The sequence below is a fragment of the Rattus rattus genome, chromosome 2 (assembly GCF_011064425.1).
Source record: "Rattus rattus isolate New Zealand chromosome 2, Rrattus_CSIRO_v1, whole genome shotgun sequence".
Classification (NCBI taxonomy): Eukaryota; Metazoa; Chordata; class Mammalia; order Rodentia; family Muridae; genus Rattus; species Rattus rattus.
The window spans coordinates 213,911,035-213,923,133 of record NC_046155.1 but is presented as its reverse complement, the minus strand read 5'-3'; the positions used below and the strand labels follow the sequence as shown (position 1 = coordinate 213,923,133).

Sequence of the window (12,099 nt, the reverse complement as noted above, 5' to 3'; positions counted from 1 at the left end):
GAGGCAGGAGGATCAGAAATTCAAGGTCTTTGTCAGTTACACAGTGAGTTCAGTGCCAACATGAAACTGGTGTTAGAAGACCATGTTGTAATTTCAAAGGAGGTGTTTATCGTTATTGTTGAGACTGGTTCTTACATAAGCCCATGATGCCCTAGAACTTGGTGTGTAATTGAGAATGATCTTGAGTTTCTGAATACAGTACTAGGGTGACGGAGTTGTCCATCCATTCTCAGGGTTACATCAGCTGAAGATTGACCCAGAGCCTTATGCATGCTAGAAAGTCCTGAGCTATAGCCCTATCCCTAAAGAAGGATTGTTTGGTATATATCTCACATATTATATAATTATATGTATTATTATTATTTTATGCATATATAATACAGTATCTATAATATAATATTTACCATATATAAAACAGGATCACTATGATAGCTACGTGACAATAGTAGGGAGTCACAGAAGATACTATATTGTTTCCTGAAAGTCAGTCACACTAACTCGAAGGGAAGAATCCCATTAACACAGAGCCTGTTGTGTATGTTAGAAAACTGACTGAAGAAGTTCCACAGTTCAGTAATATTCATGTCTGTGTGTGTTTGAAAAGCAGCAAGGAGTCAGTGGGGATTTGATGCGATTAAATTTATATTTGAGATATTTTCTACACTTATCTATTTGCTAAAATTAAGAACACGGAATTTCTCTTTTCTTACTGATACTCTAGCAAAATATATGTACACACACACACACACACACACACACACACACACACACACATTGTATATATTCAAACCCTATTGATTCTATCCCCAGTTTCATATACTGAATCTACAAACTCACTGAAGCTAAGACTATGTAACTTTTCTCTGGCATCCCTAATAACTGTCATTATGCCAAACATAAAAGAAACAAAAAAAGATATGAATAAATGTGCTCTCAGTCTTTAGGAACTCTGCTACTGAGATATTGCTCAATACTTTCAAGGGAGAAATTGGGGCCGGGTTCATGGGGACGCTATGTTAGGCAAGTGTGGTCAGTTTGTGATGGTTGGGAGTCAGAAGGAGAGACAGATATCCCCAGGTGATTATGCAGTGTGAAAGATGAAATGGAAGAAAAGAGAAGAAATGGTTATAAAGGAAATGGAAGAGAAGGGAACGGAAGAGGAAGGTAGGATGGAGTTGAATATTGCTTACTCATCTGACCACGGTGACTGCTTTTTGGTTTTGTTTTTTTTTCTTTGGATAATTCCCAAGTGACAACCTAGACGTTCTTCTGAAGAAGTCAAAATAATATTTTTCCAAACTTAATGTGTTCTGGAGAATTAAAGCTTTCTCACATCGTTTTTAGAGTTGACAGAAACTCTGTTCGAGGGTGGAGGAACCAGCCTCCTGTATTCTAGATGTGTACTGAGGCATCTGTCTGTTGGCATCCACACATACTGCTTTTGTTGATATTTTATCTGAATTGATAAAACAAATCTCATGAAATCTGCCAGTTTCCAGCATTGGCCAATACTGTTTCACACACAGTAGTTTTGGAGTTTAGAAATTCTAAGAGTTCAGAGGTCCGAAAGAGAGTCACATAGTTGTCTTCCTATTGCCTTTACCTTGCTCTATTTAGCTCATCCCCTTTCCTCTCAAGGCATGCATATCTGGTGAGATAATGGAGTAAAGAAGGTATAACTTTTTCCTGGACTAATGAATGACTGCATGGACCTTGCACTTGGATTGGACATTCAAGCTTCTCTTTGCTCATGGGTACTATTTTTTTTTTATTTTTTTAAAGATTTATTTATTAAGTATACAGCGTTCCACCTGCATGTATGCCTGCAGGTCAGAAGAGGGCACAAGATCTCATTATAGATGATGAGGAATTGAAGAGTCATCTGAGTCATCTCTCCAGCCCCGTTTTAAAAATTTTTATTGGTTATTTTATTTATTTACATTTAAAATGTTATCCCCTTCCAGGTTTTCCCTCTGCAAACCACCATCTCTTCCCTCCCTCTCCCCTGCTTCTCTGAAGGTGCTACTCCCTACTTCCACCTCACTGCCCTAGTATTTCCCTACACTGGGGCATCAAGCCATGGTCGGATCAAGAGCGTCCCCTACCCTTGATGCCAGACAATGCCTTTATCTCTTACATATGCAGCTGGAGCCACGGGTTCCTCCATGTGTATTCTTTGGTTGGAGGTTTAGTCCCTGGGAGCTCTAGGGTAGGGGTCAGGTCCTTTGTAACCATCATTGCACCAGATAGGAACCTGCTTTTTCCTGAGAGGGAGAGTCTTTGTCCCACTTTGATATGTAGAGATATCCTATCTTGTAAATGACTTTAAAATGACATTTTGTTTGGTCTTGAAAAGAAAACAGAAACAGCTTTCATCTACTTTCCCTTATAATGGTTAAAATGGAACATGCTTCCAACATTCTTCACTAAATTCCCTTAGTTCTCCAAGCTCTGGGTTGGTGAGTGCTCTAGACACCGTATACCAGGCACCACTCACCATTCTCTGCATATCAGCTTGAGAGTCTTGCACCTGGCTTTGAAAGTATTCTCGAAATGTCCTTCTTCCCACTCATCATCTGAGCCCCAGCCCCAACTTAAGCACCCATCATCTGGGAACCCACAGGCAAATCTGCCAGAGAAGCACGTAAGGTAACTTCAAGTTTACCTCCTCTCATCCAAAACCAATCCCCCAGTCTCATTTCCAGCTCTGTAACAGTCTACCTACTGTGGCCTCGCCTTCCTTTCCTCCCATGTATCCACCAGATCATGTAGACCTTCTCCTTCATCCTTTCTTCCCATTCACCCACAGAAAAGATAAAGATACTACATGATAAGATCAAATTAAATAATACTTATTTTTAAGTTGGAAAACTCCAACATAAAGATGTTAACCATTTCAAAGAAACAAGGATTAAATAGCCTCAGAACAACAAATTGAAACAGGAGAAACTCTGTCTGTCTCTCTCTCTTTCTTTCTCTCTCCAAGACAAACTAACAGGACTCAGCGAAGACCATTCATTGATATCTCTCAAGATCAATGGTTTCATTTTCCCAGTAAAAATGACTTAGACTAACAATGGATGATGAAACAGAATCCATTGTTCTGCTGTATCCAAGAAACACACCTCCATATCAATGATAGTCATAGCCTCATGGAAAAAGAATAGGAGAATATATGCAAAGCAAATGGATATGAGAAACAAGTTGATATAGTCATTTTAATGACGGACAAAATAGACTTCTAGACCAAAACACAATCAGAACAGATTAGGAACGATACTACGGACTCATTATCTTAGTTAAGATTACTATTGCTGTGATAAAACACCGTGACCAAAGCAACTTGGGGGGAAGGGGTTTCTTCAGCTTCTGCTTCCACATCACAGCTCATCATCAAAGGAAGTTAGGATAAGAACTCAAACATGGCAGGAAACTGGATGTAGAGATCACAGAGGAGGGATACTTAATGGCTTACTTTATATGGCTTTCTCAACCTTCCTTTTTATGGAACCCAGGACCATCAGGCTAGATATTGCTCACCCATAATGGGTTGGGCCTCTTCCCATCAATCACTAATTAAGAAAATACTTGACAGGAAATGAGGAAATCAGAAGACAATTGGAGGTGAGGTCGGTTCTCATTTTCTCCCATGCTGTTCCCAGGGATAAAACTCAGTCCATCAGGTTTGGTGCCAAGTTCCTTCTCTGATTTGGCTGTCTTGTGGCCCAGAATAATTTCTTAATGCCATCTTCATTAACCTGTAGTATTTTTTATAAAATGGTGGAGAAACATATAACATCAAACTTGTTCTTTCTCTCTCTTTCTCTCTTTCTCTCTTTCTCTGTCTCTCTCTCTCTCTGTCTCTCTCTCTCTCTCTCTCTCTCTCTCTCTCTCGCCCAGTCCAGCTTTGAACTTGTGGTGATCCTGAGTTGGAGGTATGATCAACTATGCTCAGATAATAGTTAATGTTTTGAACCTTGCAAGCATGCAGCCCACTGTTGTTCATTGGGGCCACACTGTTGTACTCTAAGTGTCTGTGACCCAAAGTCTTTGTCCAATACATGGTGTGTATTGATGTGATCCCTGTGATGCTTTTCTGTTTTATGATGAGACATACTAGAAGCTCTTCATCTCCTTATACTTATTTATTCTTGCATTCTCTTGAACACAAGCATTACTTGTGTGTTTCATTTTGGCTTTCTACTAAAAACTACAATATTGGGCTTGAGATATGGCTCAGCTGTGCACAACACTTACAGCTGCTGTAGAGACCCACCTACTTATGTTCAGTTCCCAGCACCCACCTCATTGGCAGACAACCACGTACAAACACAGTTTCAGGAGATATAATACCCATGTACCTCTTCAGGTACCTGCATGTTCATAGTTCACATAATCTTACATAGTCACACACAGAAGCACACACAAAAAACACACACCCAAGTACAAACCACACACACACACACACACACACACACATACACACACAAGCTCACACAAAGACACACAGGGACATGCACACCCAAGAAGTAACACCCAAGTATACACATACACAGGTACACCCACATATGTTTGTGCACTAGTATACACACATACACATACAAATACATGTAATAAAAAAATTTTAAAACTACTTTCCTCAGGCCCTATTGTCTCACAGCCCCAGTTTTTACTCAGTTTTCTGTGGTTTTCTTATTTTGCTTTTCAATTCACTAGCCACTGAAAGATAATAAATATAATCTGTACAGTTTATTAAGAGTAAACCAAGACACAGCTAACTGCAATCGTGCAACTGCATCCTTCTTCACCGTTTAACGTGAGCCCATCTCATAATTTAGGAATGGGGTTCTGTAGGTCTGCCTTGCTCTGAGATATTATGTATTAGTTCACTTATAGAGTATTCATAAATGTGTAAGTAAGAGGTTGACCATAAAGGCAAATTGGATAGACCATGTCCTATCTAAAAGTGAAATATCATTTCGAATGCTGATATGAAAAAGTAAAGTTTCGGTGACAGACTGAAAGCTTCCCATATGTCAGAGCAGGTGGATCCTTTTTCTCTGGCATTTGATGTTATTTTTCTGTAATGTATATGCATGTCTTATTTATTTATTTGTGTGTGGTGTGTGTGTGAGTGTGCTTGTGTGTGTGTGTGTGTGTGTGTGTGTGTGTGTTATGAGAGAGTATCACTTTCCTCAAAGCTGGTGTTACAGATGATGCTCATCTGTTTTTTTGGTAGCAGGGATCCAGACTCTGGTCTTCTTGACTGTGCAGCAGCAAGCTCCCCTGACTACGAAGGCATGAATCCAGTCTCATGTCTCCCCCCGCCGCCCCTGTTCTTTTTAAAACCTTGCCTCATGACCTGTGAGCAGTTACCTTCATCCCAAAGCTGCATGGCTAGTGCTTGGCCCAGTCTAGACTAATTACCTCTTTATTTCCTTTGACTATAAAGAGCTTCCGATTGGTCCCAATAAGAGAAGAGAAGATGTAACTCTCTCTGCTCTTAGAAATGGAGCTGAGCTGAGTGTGAGTAGCAGTGGTATGGGCCCGAGATTCTCTTTGCTCTAAACTGTTAATTTATAACAGTGTAAAGCTGAGGGAGCCACTTGATTGTTCTTAACATCTCATAGCCCCATCGGCAGAAACTCTCAGCACTAAGGGAACAAGGCACTGAGTAGCTGTTTCCTAGTACACACAAAGCTGGTGGATCCAGTCCCAGAGGTAACGGAGAGAGAGGAAGAGACAGGGAATTATCAGAGAATCTGAGATTATTACCATTCTTAACTCTGTTTGAGGACTAGAATTTATTAGTTATCAAAAATAAATATCTTCAGCTTCCTTTGAAGTTTACTCTTTTATGAACCTTGCATTTTTATTCCTGTGAGAGGCAAAGACAAAAGGATTAGAAGTTCAGAGTGACCCTGGGCTCTGAGCAAGGCAATATGTCACGAATAAAGTGTAATTAATGAATGCTTCTCATGGTCGCCTGATAAATAATACTGTTATTATTTAAGACTTTCTTTTAAGATTGAAGAAACATATACAATTATAATAAAATAAATTGAGCAAACTCATTGTTAGGACCTAGGTAAAATGTTAGGGCCTAGGTAACAGGCCCTAACTAGCCTGCCATTATAAGGAAATTTCCTCATGTGTTTTCATTGTTACTAGGAAACTCCTAATACCAAGATTGATTGCATATTCTATTATGTTCTGTGCCCATGGAAACCAATCACAATAGAAGTCAGTAGAACTGTTTTCTATAGCTACCCAAAATAAGCTTGGATCCGAACCAACCACCCAACAATGCTTCCTGTACCTGTATATGTGCTTTTATGGTATTTTCTTTTATAAGTTGACCCTGGGATATACCCCAACATAAGAGACACCTGCACCATTATAAGAAATATTTGGAATAAGACTTCCATGTTGAGTAGTATTTGAGCAGTTTAAGTTCCCAAGACCTCCCTGGGAATTGACATCCTACTTGGCAGAAAGAGACTTGTATGTGGCTAACTGACATTCAGATTGACAACTTAAGACATGAATGCTAGACAAGACAAGTTCCATTCTAGTATTCAAGTTAAGACATGGATATTAGACAAGGCAAGCCCCCTGCCACAGTTGAATACTTCGAACAATGGAAACAGGATAAACGTACAACAAAGATAATATTCCTAAGGAAATCCCCTATCCCTAAATCCTAATTGGTGGAATAACTTGGCATAGATATTTGGGGATTTGGGGCTTAAAAGCCCTGGAAGATCTTAACTTGGTCATGGTTGTTCCAGAATCTGGTCCGTGGCTCTGGTTAATCAGTCTTGGGTGTATGCTCAATAAACTATGGCTGCCTGAGATCAGTTGTGTGGTCTGTGAAGCAATTCCTGGACCCCAACCCTATAAAGTAGAACAAGCTACCTCTCCACACAGGTTGTGGCTCCAGACACTCGGCAAAATGAAGATTGAGGAGGGGAAGAGCACCACGACGATGCAGCACATCGCCTCCCACAGTCACATGAAAGGTCTTGGGCTGGACGATAGATGCCTGGCCAAGCAGGTGATTTCGGAGCTCGTGGGCCAAGAGAACATGAGAGAGGCACGTGGCAACCCAGTCAAATTAATCAAAAGCAAGAAAATGGCTGGAAGAGCTGTCCTGTTGGCAGGGCCTACTGACACTGGCAAGACAGCCTTGGCTCTGGCTATTGCTCAGGAACTGGGCAGTAAAATTCCTTTCTGCCCGATGGTGGCTAGCGAATATACTCAACGGAGATGGAGAAGACAGAGGTTCTGATGGAGAACTTGCGCAGGGCTATTGGGCTGTGGATAAAGGAGACTAAGGAAGTGTATGAAGGGGAGGTGACAGAGCTCACTCCCTGTGAGACAAAGAATCCCATGGGTGGGTATGGCAAAACTATCAGCCATGTGATCATAGGGCTCAAGACTGCCAAAGGAACTGAACAGATGAAGCTGGATCCCAGTATTTTTTGAAAGTTTGCAGAAAGAATGAGTAAAGTCTGGAGATGTGATTTACATCGAAGCTAACAGTGGAGCTGTGAAGAGGCAAGACAGGTGTGACACCTATGCCACAGAATTTGATCTTGAGGCTGAAGAGTACGTCCCTTTGCCAAAGGGAGATGCGCACAAGAAGAAGGAAATCATACAGGATGCGACTTTGCTTGAACTGGATGTGGCCGATTCACGGCCTCAGGGTGGGCAAGATATTTCGTCTATGACGAGCCAGTTGTTGGAGCCAAAAAAGACAGAGATCACAGATAAACTTCGAGGGGAGATCAACAAGGTGGTGAACAAATGCACGACCAGGGCATTGCAGAGTTGGTCCCTGGAGTGCTGTTTGTCAATGAGGTCCATATGCTGAATATCGAGTGCTTTACCTACCTGCACCGAGCCCTGGAGTCCTCCATCACCCCATTGTCATCTTTGCATCCAACCGAGGCAACTGTGTCTTCATGGGCACTGAGGACATCACTTCACCACGTGGCATCCCATTGGTCCTGTTGGACCAGGTGATGATCATCAGGACCATGCTGTATACACCACAGGAGACGATGCAGATCATTAAGAAGGACGGCATCAACATCAGTGAGGAGGCACTGAACTACCTCGGGGAGATGGGCACCAAGACCATTCTGAGGTATTCAGTGCGGCTGCTGATCCCAGCCAACCTGCTGACAAAGATCAATGGGAAGAACAGCATAGAGGAGGAGCACGTGGAAGAGATCAGCAAGTTCCTCTTTGACGCCAAGCCCTCTCCCAAGATTCTGACTGATCAGCAGGACAAGTAGATGAAGTAACATTGGGCTTGGAGTTGCACCCAGAGGACACACAGTGGACAGGGTCTTGCCTCAAGAATGCCGTGTAAATTATCAAACCTCCATGGTTGTTTGGAAGAAACCCCTTCCCACCTAGAGTGTTTTCTAATAAAACTGAATTTTATTTTGATGATTAAAATAGGTAAAGTAGGACAAATCAAAATGGCCTAAAAACAACTTAAGAATGAAATAGACCTTAGTTCTTGGTCTTTGTCCCCGAGACCAAAATATTAAGGCATATTAATGACTTGAATATAAGTAAAATTCTAAACATAAAAACATGCATATTTAAACATTTTTAAGTAGAAAAGGTCTTTCTTATGAGAAAAACAAACAAACAACCTCCCAAATACCCAAAAAGCCCTCAGAATAATCAGGGGAAAATTCAGAAATGATTATATATGGAAATTTAAACAAAAAGAGAGAAAATAAGATGAGATGAATATTTGTGCAATTATGTCTAAATAATATGCTTAGAAACAAAGCAACTCAGGATAATTGAGGACTGAACAGTGACAAGAAGTTAAGAGACACATTGCTTGCAGAAGTCTTGGGTTTGATTCCTAGATTCCATACGGTAGAACTGTCTGTATCCAGGGGACCTGACAATGCCCTCTGGTCCCCATAGACACTGTATGCACAAACATGCATGCAGGCAAAATATCCATACACGTAAAATATAAATAAATACTTCTAAAAGAGTAATTTTTAAGAATTTTTATAAGATACATGTACCAGAGGATCAAAGTATCCTACTTTTGATAGGAACTCAAATGACCTCAACAAAGACAGAATCCAACAGTCATATGGATTATAGGCCCTGTTTAGAATAGTTAGGATAAGGAGTCAGCCTTTGTTGTCAACAGTAAAGAAACTCAGTGTGTGTGTGTGTGTGTGTGTGTGTGTGTGTGTGTGTGTGTGTGTGATATTACTTAATCTTAATCTTAAAAATATATTTTCATTACTTGTAAAAACTTGCACGGAATGAGAAGACATTATATCAAGTAAGCAGGGCACAGAATGACATGTCTTGAATGTTTTCAACTCATACGATAAACTTTAAAGAACTGTCAGTCTGTATGTAAAGTTGTGATAGAAGAGATTACAGATGCTCGAGTGAATAAAGAGAGGCTGGGTATTATCAATGTATTAATGTTAATTAATTAATGTAACAATGCTAGTAAGATTAAAATATTAAGTTAAAAGCTTTAAAAGATAATAAAAATGAAAAATAATACAAATTAAATTAAATTCCACTAGGTTAAAGGTCATCTTTATAAGGGGATACAAAGAAGAATGAGGTGCCAATTTTTAGTGGTTGTGATCACAAAGATGTGATAATCTTGCCTGACAAGTGTAAACAACACACAATTTTTCAATATATTTTTGGTAGAAAGGCAAACTGATATAAATCTCCTGGGGATTTGGGTGAGATATTTCTGTGTATTTACTCAAGAGTACACCTTGAGGGCTGTCTCAGGCAATGCATGAACATATTAGACACATTGGACAGTAGTCTCTGATCTCATAGCCCTGCCCTCTATAAAACCTTAATATACAACCTCCTCAACACAATAATGTGCTATTAGAAATTTATCATACCGAAAAGCCTATTAATGTATATTGAAGTTTACATAAATTTTTTTTGTCATATTATTGTTATGTGAAAAGTTGGAAACTAGAGAGGAGTTTATCAATAAATAACTGGTTGAATAAATTACATGTGTTTTGGAACATTCTTGTGGCTCCGGAAAACAAGAAGGTACAGTATTCATGAATATATTTATGCATAAAAGACATTGTGTATATGAATACTAACATAGGAAATACGGGTACTATGCCCCATAGAAATATTTTGTTTAAAGGTGAAATTATGACAGTTTTATTTTTTGTATGCATTTTGACATGGTTTCAAGGTGTGTTCCAAAAGACATCTGTTGTTTATCCAATGAAAAATATTAATAGAGAGCTAATATCCAAAATGTATAAAGAACTCAAGAAGGTAACCACCAAGAAGCCAAACAACCCAATCAAAAAATGGGGTATAGAACTAAACAGAGAATTCACAACAGAGGAATCTCGAATGGCTGAGAAGCACTTAAAGAAATGTTCAAAGTCCTTAGTGATCAGGGAAATGGCAAGTCAAAATGACCTCGAAATTCTATCTTACAGTAATCTGAATGGCTAAGATCAAAACCTCAGGTGATAGCACATACTGGTGAGGATGTGGAGAAGAAGACTCCTTCGTTGTTGGTGGGATTGCAAATTGGTATAACCACTCTGGAAATTAATCTGGAGATTCATCAGAAAATTGGAAATACATCTACCTGAAGACCCAACTATGCCACTCTTGGACATATGCCCAATATGCCTCACCTTACCACAGGGTCACGTGTTCCACTATGTTCATAGCAGCTTTGTTCGTGATAGCCAGAAGCTGGTAACAAACCAGATGCCCCACAATGTAAGAATGGATACAGAAAAATGTGGTTCATTTACACAATAGAATACTATGTCATGAGTTTTGCAGGCAAATGGATAGAACTAGAAAACATCATCCTGAGTGAGGTACTTCAGACCCAAAAGGATATGCATGGTATATACTCACTGATAAGTGGATATTAGTAAAAAATGTACAGAATTCCCAGGATACATTCCATAGAATTCAAGAATGCTATCAAGCTGAAGGGCCCAAGTGACAATACCTCAATCCACTTGGGAGGGAGAAGAAAGCAATCACAGGACATGGGTGGGAAAGGTGACAGGAAAGGGAAGAGGGGAATATGGTCAGGTAGGGGAACAGGACTGAAGCCCTGAGGGTCAGCAGAAAGAACTGAAACAGGCAAACTTGGAAAGTAGGAGCTGGGCAGATCCTCAAGAATATACCTGGGAGGTAAGAGACTCTCAGCACTCAAAGGGAGGAACCTTAGACAAAATGCTCTACAGTAGGGAGAAGGAACTTGTAGAGCCCACCTCCAGCAGAAAGACAAGGCATTAAGTGGAGGGATGGGGTTACCATCCCACAGTCAAAAACTCTGATCCAGAATTGTTTCTGTCTGAAAGAACTGCAGGGACAAAAATAGAGTGAGACTGAGGAAAAGGTGGTCCAGTAATAAGCCCAGATTGAGATCTAGCTCAGGGGGAGGCCCCAAGGCATGACACTATTACTGATGCTATGGTGTGCCTATAAACAGGGGCCTATCATGACTGCCCTCTGAAAGACCCAAACACTGAAACACTGAGTCAAATACAGAAATTTACACCCATGCAATGGACAGAAGCTGGTGACCTCTGTGGCTGAATTAGGGAAAAGCTGGAAGAAGCTGAGGCAGAGGATGACCCTATAGGAAGATCAGCAGTCTTAATTAACCTGGACCCCCAGAATCTCTGACACTGAACCACCAACCAGGCAACACCAGCTGATATGAGGCCCCCAACACACGTACAGCAGACAACTCCCGGGTCTGGACTCAGTCAGAGAAGGTGCACCTAACCCTTGAGAGACTTGGGGTCCCAGGAAGTCAGAGGTGTGGTGTGGTATGGGGTGGTGGGGACATTCTTTTGGAGACAGAGGGGGGAAGGGGAGAAGGTGTGTCATGTGGACCACTCAGAGGGTAGTCCAGGAGGGGGATAAAGTCTGGGCTGTAAAAGAAGCTTAAAGAATAAAAAAAATGTAAAATTATAAAAAGATATAAAATGTACATAATATATTAGCACTCAAAGAAATCTTAGTTGAAATACCATTATTGTTTCTCAAACTGATTTAAAA

General features: G+C 40.4%; 1 pseudogene; it reads left to right on the top strand.

The window, feature by feature from the left end:
- Positions 1 to 6,955: 6,955 nt before the first annotated feature.
- On the top strand, positions 6,956 to 8,312 carry LOC116894688 (annotated as a pseudogene).
- Positions 8,313 to 12,099: the final 3,787 nt, after the last annotated feature.